Raw genomic sequence first — 14,076 nt, 5'->3', positions numbered from 1 at the left:
GGGCGACAAATCTGAATTGGGGAGACACAGTACAGGTCATCATGAATAAGCACTACACCAAAGTCCTAAGCATTCCCTCCAGGGGAATCTCTGAGAAATCTATTACGACAATTTTCATTAAAACTTAAAAACCTACAAAGACGATCGGTAAACAGGAAGTTGATGAGAGACAAACCTGAAAGGGGGAGATACAGTACAGGCCATCATGAAAAAGCAATACACTAAGTACCTAATCATTCCCTGCATAAGAAGCTGAGAATCAATCGGTAGACAGGAAGTGCCACGAACCTGAACAAGGGATACAAAATACAAGTTATCACGAGAAAGAGTAATCAAAAGAACCAAGATTCTAGCGGAAATGAAAAGACTGTAATCCATGGACATAGACCAGATATTGAAAACAAACACACACAAAAACGAGCATAAAATAACTAATATAATACATGTAAAGTAACAAAAGTCAATGAGCATGTTAGACTCCACTAAAAACTGGGTGCAAGGACCAAGTGCACCGGTAGGGTAAGTGTCACCTGCTTTTCTTAAAACACCCGCCGATTTTCTCACAAAAAGTACATGGTAGATGTAAGAGGAAAGGAAAACTATGACATGTTGAACAAATCAGTTTTCATGGTGCAGATTGATACACCGTAACGGTCCACGAGTTCATGATGACGACCATAAAAGAGTAATCAAGAGAACCAAGGTGATAGCGGTAATAAAACAAAATGTAATCCAGGGACAAAGACCAGACATGGAAAACAGACATACATAACAAAGAACATAAAGTAACAAAAAGCATACATACAAAGTAATGAAGGCAACTCCGATTCCACTAAAAACTAGGAGCATGGACCAGGTGCACCACTTCTGCAATGATGACTTCAAAGTATAGCAACAAAACCCTGTTCCACAAGACTAATTGTAAGTCCAACGCGATACAAAAAGTCTGCATAGTTACGGCAAGCTATAGCATAATGTATGACTTGTGATATGAAAACTCCATACGCAGGTGCTGAAGGGATGTTGCCACAGATGAAAGGAAAGTTGGCAATACGGAATTAAAAGTCATCGCGATTTTCGTTAAATTTGGTCAATAGTTTTCTTTACCATAGATCTCTTAGTGCAGGTCAAGAAAGCAATATACCAAATATATAAGCATTTATAAGCTTCCGGTAGAAGCAGAGAAATCTGTTCCTAAATGTGTAACTGACGGATGGAAAACGTTATTGCAATATAGCCCTCACTCCTATTAGTGAGGGTATAATAAAAAATTGGGACACCCAAATTACGACACTCAAGTATCGATAACAATGATCATAATAGTAATTATAGTTTAACGTAATATTTGCGTTATAATTTATTATACAGTGCTAGCAGTGGCGAAATAAAATTGTGTTCATGCGATCAGTTTTATATACAACTTATACATATACACGATCTCCAGATGATCAATTCGAGTGAGTAAAGCAGACTATCAGGAAAATATCCAATCTCAATAATTTGTCTCTTTTCATACAATTGAATATAAAAAGTTTATATCAAGTACTCAGCGGAATTACCTGAATTATTTTTTTCTCTCTCGTGTTTTAATGAAAAAATATAATTACTACCACATTGAGTTCCTTATACAAACAATGGGAATACAACTAAATGAGGTGTTCAATAATGTCCAGCCATTTCCCTTTGCAAACATGACAATTAAGCAATTAAAGACATTCAATTAACGTAAATTGCAATTAAACCTAATCACCATCTAAACAAGCTACAGTTTTGAATGTTATTTTTAATGAAGTAATAATAGCCATCTCTGTATTATATATTCAATCGACCAAGGCACAGAAAAATTAAGGGAGAACCTTTAATAATTCACAGTGACAAACATGCAGTTCCATTCTTTAAGGGCTTTTCTTTAATAACCATGATGTTGACAATACGATTATGTTGTACAATGAGTTCTCTTGGAGGCTTTACGACACAGTACTATTTATTCACAATGTCTGGTTCAAAAAGGTATTTTGGGCAATAGTGTTATTTATCTCTAAGTGTACAAGTTTGATAACCATTTTAAAATGTGAAATGACTTATGTATGTCACTAGTAACAAATGATTTGTAAGATGTCTAGCTTCGGCATCTGAAAGACAAGTTACTATGACGATGTGTCCAAATCTCCGTTTGATACCCCCGGGTGTAAAATTGAAATCGTCGCATTGGAACCATTACGTTTATTGTAACTTATCAAAAACAGGAATAGTTATCCAAGACACGGAAATGCATTCAGAATTCAAGATCAAGGAAGGTTTAGTGTAGGAACAAATTATCTGTGACGACATGAAGAAGTCAATCTAGTGTACACTATAAAACTGACCCGTATTCCACTATTCATGATAATGAACACTGTAGTCCCAGTATACATTATCTATGTGGCAAACCTTTTACCCTTCATTCTTCCACTCGATTCGTCCGGTCGAGTTGCGTTTTCTGTGACGATGCTACTGACTTCACCGTATACATGACCATAGTTACCGATACACTTCCGGCGACTGACCACTTGTCACATTACACTCCTTTCTATTGCTTCAAATGGTGTTCAGCATTCTGATTACCATCCGAGCATTACTTCTACACTATCACTTTGTCACGAAAACACAAAATGCTCCGAAATGGATTGACTAGATTGTGGAAAAACTAGGCCGTAAAATCAGTATAACCGCCTGACAAGAGGAGAAATGAAGATAGAAGAAATTTGCAGGTCAATTGTACAATTGTCGGCTTTATATTTTCTCCACTATTATATTATGCATGTTTCGTTTATGTGGCAAGGTCATCAATTGTTTATTACTCTGAAAAAGTATACAAATTAATTGACGAGCATTTTCTATATAAAGATCAACCTTTGGTAAAGTAAATAATAGGGGAAGTAAACAACTTTCACATGCTAAATAAAAAATAACATTTATACCTATGGATTATACAAGATTCTTTTAATGAGTTTCACTGAGAATCAATTCCAATTTTTTACAAAAAAGATGAGTTTTTTAGTTTTTTCATCTTTTGATTCCATTTGACTTTTCAAGTATTCAAACCTTTATTTGACACATTTATACACATTCCTGTGTTCGTTTAATTATATCATGTTAAAGTTGACTGCTTGCAAATATTTCAGGCCTGTCTGTATCGTCATATAAAATGTTTTAAATTGTGTTAATATCTTTCAATTTCCACTGTTAAAATGTTTTTTTTTTTTCAAAGACTGTTTATATTGATTCCGATTTTTTGTGAATTTTATTTGATGTATTCTAGACAATTACATTAAAATCATTTTCTGTTGCAATTAGTTTGAGTCTAGTAAAATAATGCACTCTATTGACATGACTTACATCATTTTGTGATATTTTGTCCGTGCTGTTATTTTCTTTTATATTCAATTTTTTGTTGGTAGTTATTAAAGTCGCAGGTGTGTTATTTATAACTTCAAAACGTGTTATTCCCGGCTGGGCATCAGTACTGAAATTTGATTGGTTAGCTACACGTCGCTCAAAATCCCATATCCCCGGACGTTGCTAAGCCATGTCCTCGGGTGTTGCTAGACATTTCACCGGGGACCGTCACGCGCACTGCTGACAGTATTTCCGTCCTCAATGAATACACAAATGACTGAATTAAGAAATCCGAAGTTAACTTAAATGACTTGCTCAGCCATTTTGATTCTGTTCCGTAAATGCCGGTATTTTATGGATGTTACATTGGATCTATCAACATCAACTTAAACAAATGAACATGAACTCCGATTTTAGCGCAAAATTATAGTGATTGAATTAAGTTTTTTGTAGAATTACTTGAAATTCCTCTTTTAAACGAATTATTCCTTTGATGCCATTAATTTGTCCAATTTTCAGATTTTTTACGCACATGACTTTGCCTCGTCGTCATCATCAACAATGGAATTTCTGACCTAGTTTAGTTTCGACGTCACATCTATGACTCATGAACCTTTTACGTCTGTGCTGTAACGTTCGAGATGTTGACCGGCAAAAACAACATCGTCGATTTCCATTGTTATTTCAATAAAAACACCTTATATTTGGGTACCTGTAGGGTTCTACCAAAAGTAGTACCCTACATCCGATGAAAAAAAACACTCGAAATTTGCATATTTTACTATATTTTTAAAATATATTTGCAAAAACATGACATTTGGTTACATGTTGTGTTGAAAATCCCTAGCAAAACGCCAGTTTAAGCTTGAAACAGGGGATAATATCGTCATCTACGTTTGTATCCGTAGATATGGAGATTTGAAACTCTTCAGTACTACCTTACATCCTTCGGCTACGCCTCAGGATGTACGAACGTACTTCAGGGATTTAAATCTCCATATCTACGGATACTAACGTAGATAACTTATAATATTATCTTACAGTTACTGGTATGCATTGTTCAGTTCACACGTGCCCCCCCCCCCCCCCAACGAGTTATTCACGTCATGTACGGTGTAACACGGACATGGGTAACTGCAATAAGATATGTACTCATGATTTATGTAAACCTACGTTCATGGTGAGTGGCGGTAATGAACTAATCTTCAGATTTAACCCAATTTAAAAGCAAGATATCAGGCTCAAAACAATCACTAGTAGTCGATTTTTTTTTTACTGAATTGGCCATTTTCTACTAAACATCTACTGAAAACTCTTAACATATTTATTTTCAGTAATTTTATTTAAGTTTCAGTGCTTTTCAGTGGCGATTCAGTGCAAATTCAGTACCCGTCATCAAGAGTTGTCAAGAGGAATTTCAGTAAAATCAGTAGCTTCACTCAACATCAATTCATGAGTGTTAAGAATGCGTTAAGAGTGTTCAATAATTTCAGTCCAGGGAAAACAAGAATAAGTCCAGTATTGTTAAGTAGACAAATTTTTAACAGTCTTACAATTTATTTATACTAGAATTTGACATTAAATCAGATTTACATCCCTTAAATTAAAATTATTTATAAGTATAGTTTAAAGTATAGTAATAAATGGTTTTATTAACGCCCTTGACTATCTTTTTCGGTTCTCGCACGGACGGCAGAATATTATGGGCATTAAATTATCTTTTATTTTATATTTCATATTATTTTTAAATAAATTAAATAAATTAAATAAAAATAAAAATGAAAACTGATTATTAGCTTATCAGATTCACTTCGAATTCATAGAGAAGAGACAATATTGACACGGTTTTGTCTACAATGACTTCCAGATAAAATTACGTCGACATGAGAGAGTATATTAATGCCGTTAGAACCTGCCCAGCAACTATGATAACTCTTGATAAAATTCCAATTGGTTTCAATCTTCAGCATAACCATGCATCTGATCAAGCTACAAGCAAGCAAAGTTATGAATACTATCTCGAAAAGATATATCATGAAAGAAATAGCCAAGTTAAGAACACCAGAATGGGATGACAACACTGAGTAGATGGTTGAGACGCTTCCTACATTTCAATCCGCTAGAAGTATTTTATATAGATAAACTCCTACCAAACTTGTCAGCAACAACCAATTAACTCGATTTGCAAGATAAATGTGTATAGACAGCAACTGGGGAGTAATTTCTACTCTACGATGACATTAATGGACCAAGGACTCTAATCTTCGCCACTCATAAGAACTTAAAGCACCTAACCAACAACACTACAAATGTAATGCATATGGAGATGGAAATTTCTACACATGCCCGACACTATTTACACACTGTCTATTCCATCCATGGTACAATAAATAGTCAGATGTATCCGCTCGTATATTGTTTGTAACCAGGGAAAAGTGAACAGATCTACACTAGATTTTTCAACCGTATCAATGCAAAATGTATTGATTCTGAGCTTCAACCAGCAACAGTAATGGTCGATTTTGAGACAGCAACCATCAATGCCGCTAAGACAGTATTTCTGGTGCCAGACTGTAAGGATGTTTTTTCCACTTTACACAATGCATCTAAAGGAAATCTCAATTCAAAAGACAGGTCTGCAGATTGCGTATAAAGAGATTGAAGCCGTTACATTATTATTACATTATTATTACATTATTATTAAGAAGAGCACTAGCATTACCGTTAATACCCAAAAATAAAGTAGAAGATGTGTGGTTTGACGCTTTAATTTGAGAATGCTGACGTGAACACCAATACAGTGCCGTTTACCGATCACGTGACAACACAATGGGTAGTGAGATCGTCATCTCTGGAATCACTTTGACCATGAGGGGCCGAGAACAACAAATCACCTTGAGGGCTGGCATCCAAAGATAAAGAAACAGATTCGAAAGGCTCACCCAAACATGTTCACCTTCATCAACCACATAAAGCAGATTCAAGCCGTGAATAAAGTTATTATCATACAGATCGCTGCTGGAGGTCTTCCATCACACAATAATTCAATATCAATACCTTTTGTTACATTCAATCCTTATATTTATGTATGAAATAAATTAAAGATTACACGAAAAAAAGCATCTGGTTACTACAAGCAAAATGTGAAAGAAAAGTACAACATAAATAAGTAAAAGTTAATTCATTTTTCACTTTTATTAATAGATTTTGTACAATTTACATTTTGAATGTGGTTATCTTGATGCATGTACACAAGCTAAAAATGTTTCATAGAAAAATGGATATGGGAAAACATTACACATACAGCAGCACAACAGCAACAAATCAATAAAAATATATTCGTGACAACTTAAAGTGTGTACAACTTAAAATAAATAAAATGTATGGTTCTTGTAAATAAAAACAGTAAAGGAAAAGCATACAATTCATAAGTAAAAGTTAAATATTTTTCTGTTTTTTTTTATATGAATTTAATTATGTGGCCTTTACATTTTGAATATAGCTACCTTTAACACAAATAAAAACAGAGTGCAGATTTTCTCCTTTGATCTACCCCAGTTGTCATACAAATTTTCATCTACGTTTTACCTGTAATTAAATGCAGGACAAGTGAGATTACACCTTGCGATTGATAAACAGGTATACAAGTAGGACTTCATAATGTGCAACATGAATATATATTTTATGTTATTGAAATTAAAACAAAAAAATGCACAAAAAAAAAAATATATGACAGGACCTTGCATAAATACATGTGCACGTGCCTTAAGTACAAATTGGCGAATGTCAACAGGAGATGTTGATTGTACGAAGGAAGAATCTTTCCGGGATATTCGGTAAAAATCAGAGACGGATCTAGACGGGAAGGGGTAATCAAGGGAACCGAGGTACTAGTGGAAATAAAATGAATTTAATCCAGAGACAAAGACCAAACATGGAAAACCGACACACACAACAAAGAACATTAAGTAAGTAAAATAATACATACAAAGTAACAAGAGCAACTCGGACTCCATTAAATCATGGGAGCATGGACCAGGTGCATCGGTAGGGTAATCGTCCTCTGCTTTTCTCAAAACACCCGCCGAGTTGCTCATAAAAAGTCAAGTCCGGGGTAGACAAACGAGGAAAGGAAAACTATGACCCGTTGAATAAATCAGTTTTCATGATGCTGATGGATACATCATAACGATCCACGAGTTCATGATGACGACCATAAAACTTCTGTAGTGATGACTTTAATATCTTGTAGCAACATAACCCTGTTCCAGAAGTCTAAATGTAAAAGACCTAGCGCGATACAAAAAGGCTGCGTACTTAGGGCAAGCTCTAGCACAAAGTATGAGTTGTGATATGAACTCTCCATACGCAGGTGCTGAGAGATGAAAGGAAACTTTAAAATTCTGAATGAAAAGTCATCAGGTGTGTCGTAAAGATTGGTAAATAGTTTTCCTTTACCAATATCTAAGTGTAGGTCAAGATATGTGGCTTACTTCACAGCGTCTGTAGTATCCTTTATCTCAAGTTCTTTGGAGTAGATACGATGTATCAGGTCCCCGAAACTAGGATTGTTTAGCGATAGTACGTCATCTATATAGCGGAAACTGAGATGAAAGGATCTAGCGAAACGATGTTCTTTCTTTCGGATCAGATCAGCTATTAATGAAGGGGGAGGGGGTAGCAACTCCCTTTTTGTTGAAAAATTTGACATTTTCATGTGTTAAATTGACAAAAAAATACATGTAATGTGTCCTTGCACCCCTTTTTTCTGAGCAACCTCGGCTGGCAACCCTTATTTTCGTAGTGTCTTGATCTGACCCTGAAATAATTTAGCAGAGAAAACCTATAAAAAAAAACTTTCATTGCAAGACCATAACATTATGTTTTGTTTTTCAAAATTTTTCAGGATACCGAAAAATGAGATGGCAAACTCCAATTTCCTATTTTCTTATCATTGTAGAACGTAAGTATGCACCTGTATTTTATAACACGGTCCTATGAATACACGTCAAATTAAAATTACACGGCTTTTGACACCCTGCCGAAAAAAAAACAACCATAATAAAAAAGAAGAGAAAAAAAGAAGAAAAAAAACTAGAATACAATATTAATAAGATAAAGTAATATAATTAACACATGAATAATATTTAAAACTGCAAGGTGAATATTATCATATTCATCATGAAAGACTTTTACAAAGTGTACGATTCCTTGTATTCATACATGTATGTAAAATTCAATTGGAGGTAAAATGGAGATAACTAAATTAATATATCTTTATACTGAAAGATACTTAACAATCTCTTGTTTGCTACTTAACACAAGTAATTTTCATTTACTGAAAATTTCTGAACGGCTGCTGAACACACTGAACTGACTTTTAAATGGTCTACTGAATAAACTGAACGCTTTACGGAAAACAATAAACACGACTTGAGTAAAACGCAGTGAATTTGTACTGAATCACTGAATAATACTGAACATATGTTTGTCCGGTAAATTCAGTGTATGTTCAGAGCATTTTGGCTGTTTCAGTATTTTTTTTGGCTTAAAAGTGAATAAACTAATTTTTGAATGATCTATCTTTGATTTTTTTCCTCTTGATTTTTGTATTTTTTCTGACGAAATCAGTTTTTGTCAATAGCTAAAGCAATAATTTGTATCAAATTGAAAAATAACTTTCTAAAATTAAGTTTTTGAATAAATTATCATTTTGTGTATATTGTACCAGTACTTATACAAAGACCAGATTCGAAAACTTCGTAATCAGGGAAAAATACACTGTTTGTTCCATTCAAAATTAGTTTCTTCTCTAACTAACTTCTACAAACAGGCCTTTCGGTATTCAAATCAAACGTGGATAATGTCGTGAAATATTATATATTATATTTTCACAAATTTGCACAATTGCAAATGAACAGTGAATCTTTCTTTGAATTGTTTCTATTCCGAATTGGCAAATTGTCAAATACAATTGAAAAAAAAACGAGATACAGTTGCCTGAGTAGAAAAAAATGTATGTCGTAAGAGTTAAAATGAACGCGATGGATAACAATGATATTACAATAAATATGTTTTTACAGTTGTGTGTTGTATTTTCCTGCGTTTACAACTTCAAAAGATATGTAGAAGTAGCGCATTCGTTGCAATTAATATAGTTTTATATCGTTCTTTTTTAATGAATCTGTTTATTCAATACCAATTATTTGTAGGAAAGTAGAAATTAAAAGTATTCGATAAAAAAATACAAATTTTTACATAACACAAATATATACAAACAAATATATTTTTGCTGCTCATAACTGGTTTTTGTTGGTAATAAATCCCCATTGGGGTGTATTTTGATCCAGTATATTGTTTTCTCGTAGGAAGAACTTACTGGCGGACAATAGTATTAACATTATCTTGAGCCATTCCTAAAAAAAAAGTTAATTACCTGGCGTCTCGCTCTAAATAAGATACGTAAGAATGAAAAGATCGTTATTTTTCTCTTACTGCATGCTATTTCACATTAAGGTAAGTTCTTAGTATCACAATAACACCATCCTTCATTTTAAGTGCACAATAAAGCGATGATTGGATGTCTCTTTTAAGTGCTTCCCTTTCTTTTGTCCCTCAACAAATCTCCACTTCCTTAGTGTGTTGATAGTTGAAATTTTGACTTTCGGAAAACTACTTACGTCGTATTAACGGATCGAGGTATTGACCCGTAGTATAAATAAAGTCGTGCTAGCAAGGATACATCATACTAAATACCATTGTTTTTTGTAGTACATAGGGCTTAGTAAGGTATAAGGTTAGTATATATATTTGATTTATATTGAATTGTTTTGTGTGCTATAAATATTCTACTAAATAACACTATGAAAAAATATCCGCAAACAAATATGATTTAAATTTAACTATTATTTTACTATTTTGCAAGGCATATTCAGAAAACATGTATACATATCCTTTCAAAAGCTGTGCCATGAAGATTGGTTGAAGTAAAGATAAAATCAATAGTTACAGTCAGAGATATAGTCCATGGGTTGGGAGGATCCACCGTGCAACCCCACTCATCAACTCCATGGTGATTTTAGATACCTTTATACCTCCCATTACGGAATCAATTTGTCGCCAAAGAATATTCTCGGATTCTTTTTTTGCCTTTATAAGCCTATATTTGTTGTACCTTACTGGGTCTAAAAGCCAAAACTTTTGTGACTTAATTGTTTGAGCGTCTTAGCCTTCCTGGGATAACGTGTGCAACAACTACATAAACTGAGGTATCATCGTAAAGCCCAATATCTAAGCTTTACAATGTACCAAGAAAGTTGCCGTAACACTTAGGGTTTTGTGGTGAAATAATGTACCACTACCCCGCTGAAAAATCGCATAAATTGTCAAATTTTTTAGGCATTTTTATCATGGGTAGGGGTGGCAATCTTTCCCCTAATTGGACTTGGAAAAGTTCAAATATTTATTGCTTGTGCTCATTACGAAGCTAAGACATTAAGACATTATATAATTGTATATGAATATACAAAAGCTTATTTGAAGTACGGTATTTGAAAAAATGACAATCATAGGTGAAATGGAAGGAAATATTAAATTCTGAAATTCATCTTTTTATGAAAAACTCAGTATTGTCACACTGAAACTGAAAAATACGCCCCTGAAATGAGAAAATATGTTGGATAAATCGATGAATAAAACAATTGTACCCGAAATAAAACAATAGTACCCAACATGTCTATTGTACACTGTTTATATATTACTTATTAACATTTTGGTTCATGTTGATGCATTTTTTATCATGGGTAGGGTTGGCAATTTTTCACGTAACTAGACTTGGAAAAGTTCAAATATTTAATACTTGGGCTCCTTTTGAAACTAAGACATCATATTATTGTACTAAATCACCCAAAAGCTTGATTGAACGGTATTCTGGAAAAATGCGAAATAACGGGTGATATAGACGAAATTCTGAAATTCTGAAAATTCCTCTTTTTCCGAATTATAGTAATTGTCACCCCAAAAAGAAACTCTAAGCATCTGAATTGACCAGATATTTTAGGTACATCATTAACTTAATTATGAATGCCTAAAATATGAGTTCTACGGTGTCAGTATGCTGTGAATAAGAATTCTGTTTGTTACCGAGACCAGTTTTCTAGGGGTAGGGGTAGTAATTTTAACATTTTTTAAAACTTCATTCAAGGAAAATTAGTTTTTCGTGATTTATCTATGTAGGAAATTGAATTATCTATCGAATGATACCAAGTTTGAGACGTTTTATTCGAGTAATAACTTGTAGAGTCGAATTTTTGTGATTTTTGACCGAAAAATCGAAAATCACATTTTTTTGCATTATTCGGTAAATTCTTATTACGTAAATCGCCCAAAATTCATCAAAAGAATCCCAGAAGTAAAAATGGGATAATAATAAAATACCAAATAAGACATTTTTACTGGAGCTTAAATACTCTAGGGGTTTTGACATTGAGAAATATGTCAATTTAAGCGATTTTTCGGCGGGGTAGGGGTATATTTTTTTCATTTTTCCGCAAAACTCTAAGTGTTACAGCAACTTTCTTGGTACTATTGTAAAGCTGAGACATTTGGTTACATGTTGATATATACATTTGTCAGTTTACTTCGTTCTGTAGAAAGAAGAAGTTCGTAGAATAAAAAAACTATAAAAATAAAATTTTGCCTCAAAGAGGTATAAAAATTAACCAAAAAATACAAAAATTCTTCAGTTTATTTTTTTGATGACAAAACGATTCGTAAATGGGAGATATAATGGTACCTGAAAATCATATATTGGTTGATGAGTTGGGGGTGCACGGGGGGTTATCCCACCCCACGTACTAATACAGATATACAATCTGTTCCTACAGAAAGGTAAAGATGACTATTATAAGACTTAAAAGGGAAACATTGCGGCTTTCCTTACCTATAACTGCTACAAAAAATTCGAATTCTGTATGATATACGAAATTGATGGCAAGTTTTAGGTCGACTTAAATTTGTTTTCCAGGTGTTACCAATAAATACGATGAAGGCTGTAGTGGTGCTGTTTCTGGGAATAATGTTCCTCGGTCAAATGGGGAACCATGTTACAGAAGCCCAATGCATGAGTATCGGATGGGGGGGATGTGCCGATGCTGGCTGTTCCAGGAATGGAGGGTACTGTGTTAATTTTGGCAGACGACCTAGGAACCGATGCCGTTGTATAGGGCGTGGATAATTTAAAAAGAACTGTAGGTAAAAACAAGAGCACCTAGTCTCAACTGGAAAACGACATTTAAAGGAATATTGTTCATTTAATCTTTGCATAATTTTTAAAACTTGATTAGTTTCAACAATAACTACTAATCTTTCAAAAACATTTATTTGCCAATATTTTTTAAATGACCTTTATAAATGTTTACAAAAGTCAACATTACTATGAAGACTGATTCTTACAAGTAAGCAATGCATACATTAATACTCTTTATTTTGTCTAAGAACAAAGGGCTTTATTTGATAAAATAGACCAGGATTGAAGTATATTGAACAATGACGCATAAGTGCGCATAAGAGGACTGACATAAGGTACAGAAAAGATCAACACAATTATCTCAAACATTTTATAACATGTTTAATGAGAGATGATATATTAATAAATGAATTGTTTTATCGTATTATCTTTCAGACTACTGAAAAGTATGACCACCTTCAACGTTTCCATCAAGCATAAAGCATAACTGCGACTGATGTATTGTTTATAATGTGTTGCTTCCTTCAGCGTATATATGACAATTATTTGTTTATGTCTATAATTGTTGATTCATATAAATCTATATTTTAAGCCCATTAACAGTGCATCATATGAATAAAGTGTATCAAATTAATTTACTTTGTGTTCTCCTGTTTCAAGCAAGAAAGAGGCGAACATCCAGGAGTTGTATGTTCATTTAGTTGATCCCACAGCTGATAATCATGTTTGCCTTCATGAAACGTCAGAAACCGGAAACAAAACTATATAGAAGAGAGGATTAACACACACTCATCAGAACTACGTTTGACGGTTTTTCTATTGATCAGAAAAGGGGGACAGATTTTCAACATGAATTGAAACTAAGTTGACGAGGAAATTGCTACAATATTGTCAATACCCAATAAGATCACAACACAAACACATAATATTGTGTTCAGTTGTCAATAGCATCTCCCTTTCATGACATGAGCATGTTAGGATGACGAAGTGTTTTAACTGAGTTAAACGTAACTTGTTTAGTACCACTCATGCATGTAACCATTTCTTCTTCTTGAAATTGAGTTTTGAATTCAAATCAAACTGCGAAAGAAACATGGTATTTCAATATGCTTGTGTTTAATACACATGTAAATAGTTTCCCTACTGAAATCTAACTTCGTTCGTAAAAAACACACATATAATAAATGTAATTATAAAGTTTAATTTTATAATTTAAGTAATTATAAAAAAACATCATGAAAACAATACACATGAATGCTTATGTTAATGCTGGAAGAGTAATCAAGGTTACCGAAGTTATAGCGGTAATCAAAAGAATGTAATCCAGGGACAAAGACCAGACATGGAAAACAGACATACACAACAAAGAACATAAAGTAACTAAAATCATACATACAAAGTAACAAAAGTAATGAGCAACTCGGACTCCACTAAAAACTGGGAGCATGGAC

At 33.5% G+C, this 14,076-nt stretch overlaps 1 long non-coding RNA gene across 2 annotated transcripts; it reads left to right on the top strand.

Annotated features, from left to right (window-relative positions):
* The first annotated feature begins 10,015 nt into the window (after window positions 1-10,015).
* Window positions 10,016-13,259, top strand: LOC148607793 (uncharacterized). 2 transcript variants are annotated; one of them, XR_015915412.1, is made up of 3 exons: window positions 10,016-10,174; window positions 12,404-12,626; window positions 13,061-13,259. It is a non-coding gene; the product is annotated as an uncharacterized LOC148607793 (long non-coding RNA). The 2 variants fall into 2 exon arrangements; XR_015915411.1 differs by having other exon boundaries at window positions 12,404-12,630.
* The last annotated feature ends 817 nt before the right edge of the window (window positions 13,260-14,076 follow it).

Source organism: Perna viridis, chromosome 9 (assembly GCF_037379345.1).
Source record: "Perna viridis isolate PV_CMFRI_1.1 ecotype Kerala chromosome 9, ASM3737934v1, whole genome shotgun sequence".
NCBI classification, from domain to species: domain Eukaryota; kingdom Metazoa; phylum Mollusca; class Bivalvia; order Mytilida; family Mytilidae; genus Perna; species Perna viridis.
Note: the sequence above shows the minus strand (reverse complement) of the source record. Positions and strands in the feature narration are given on the sequence as shown.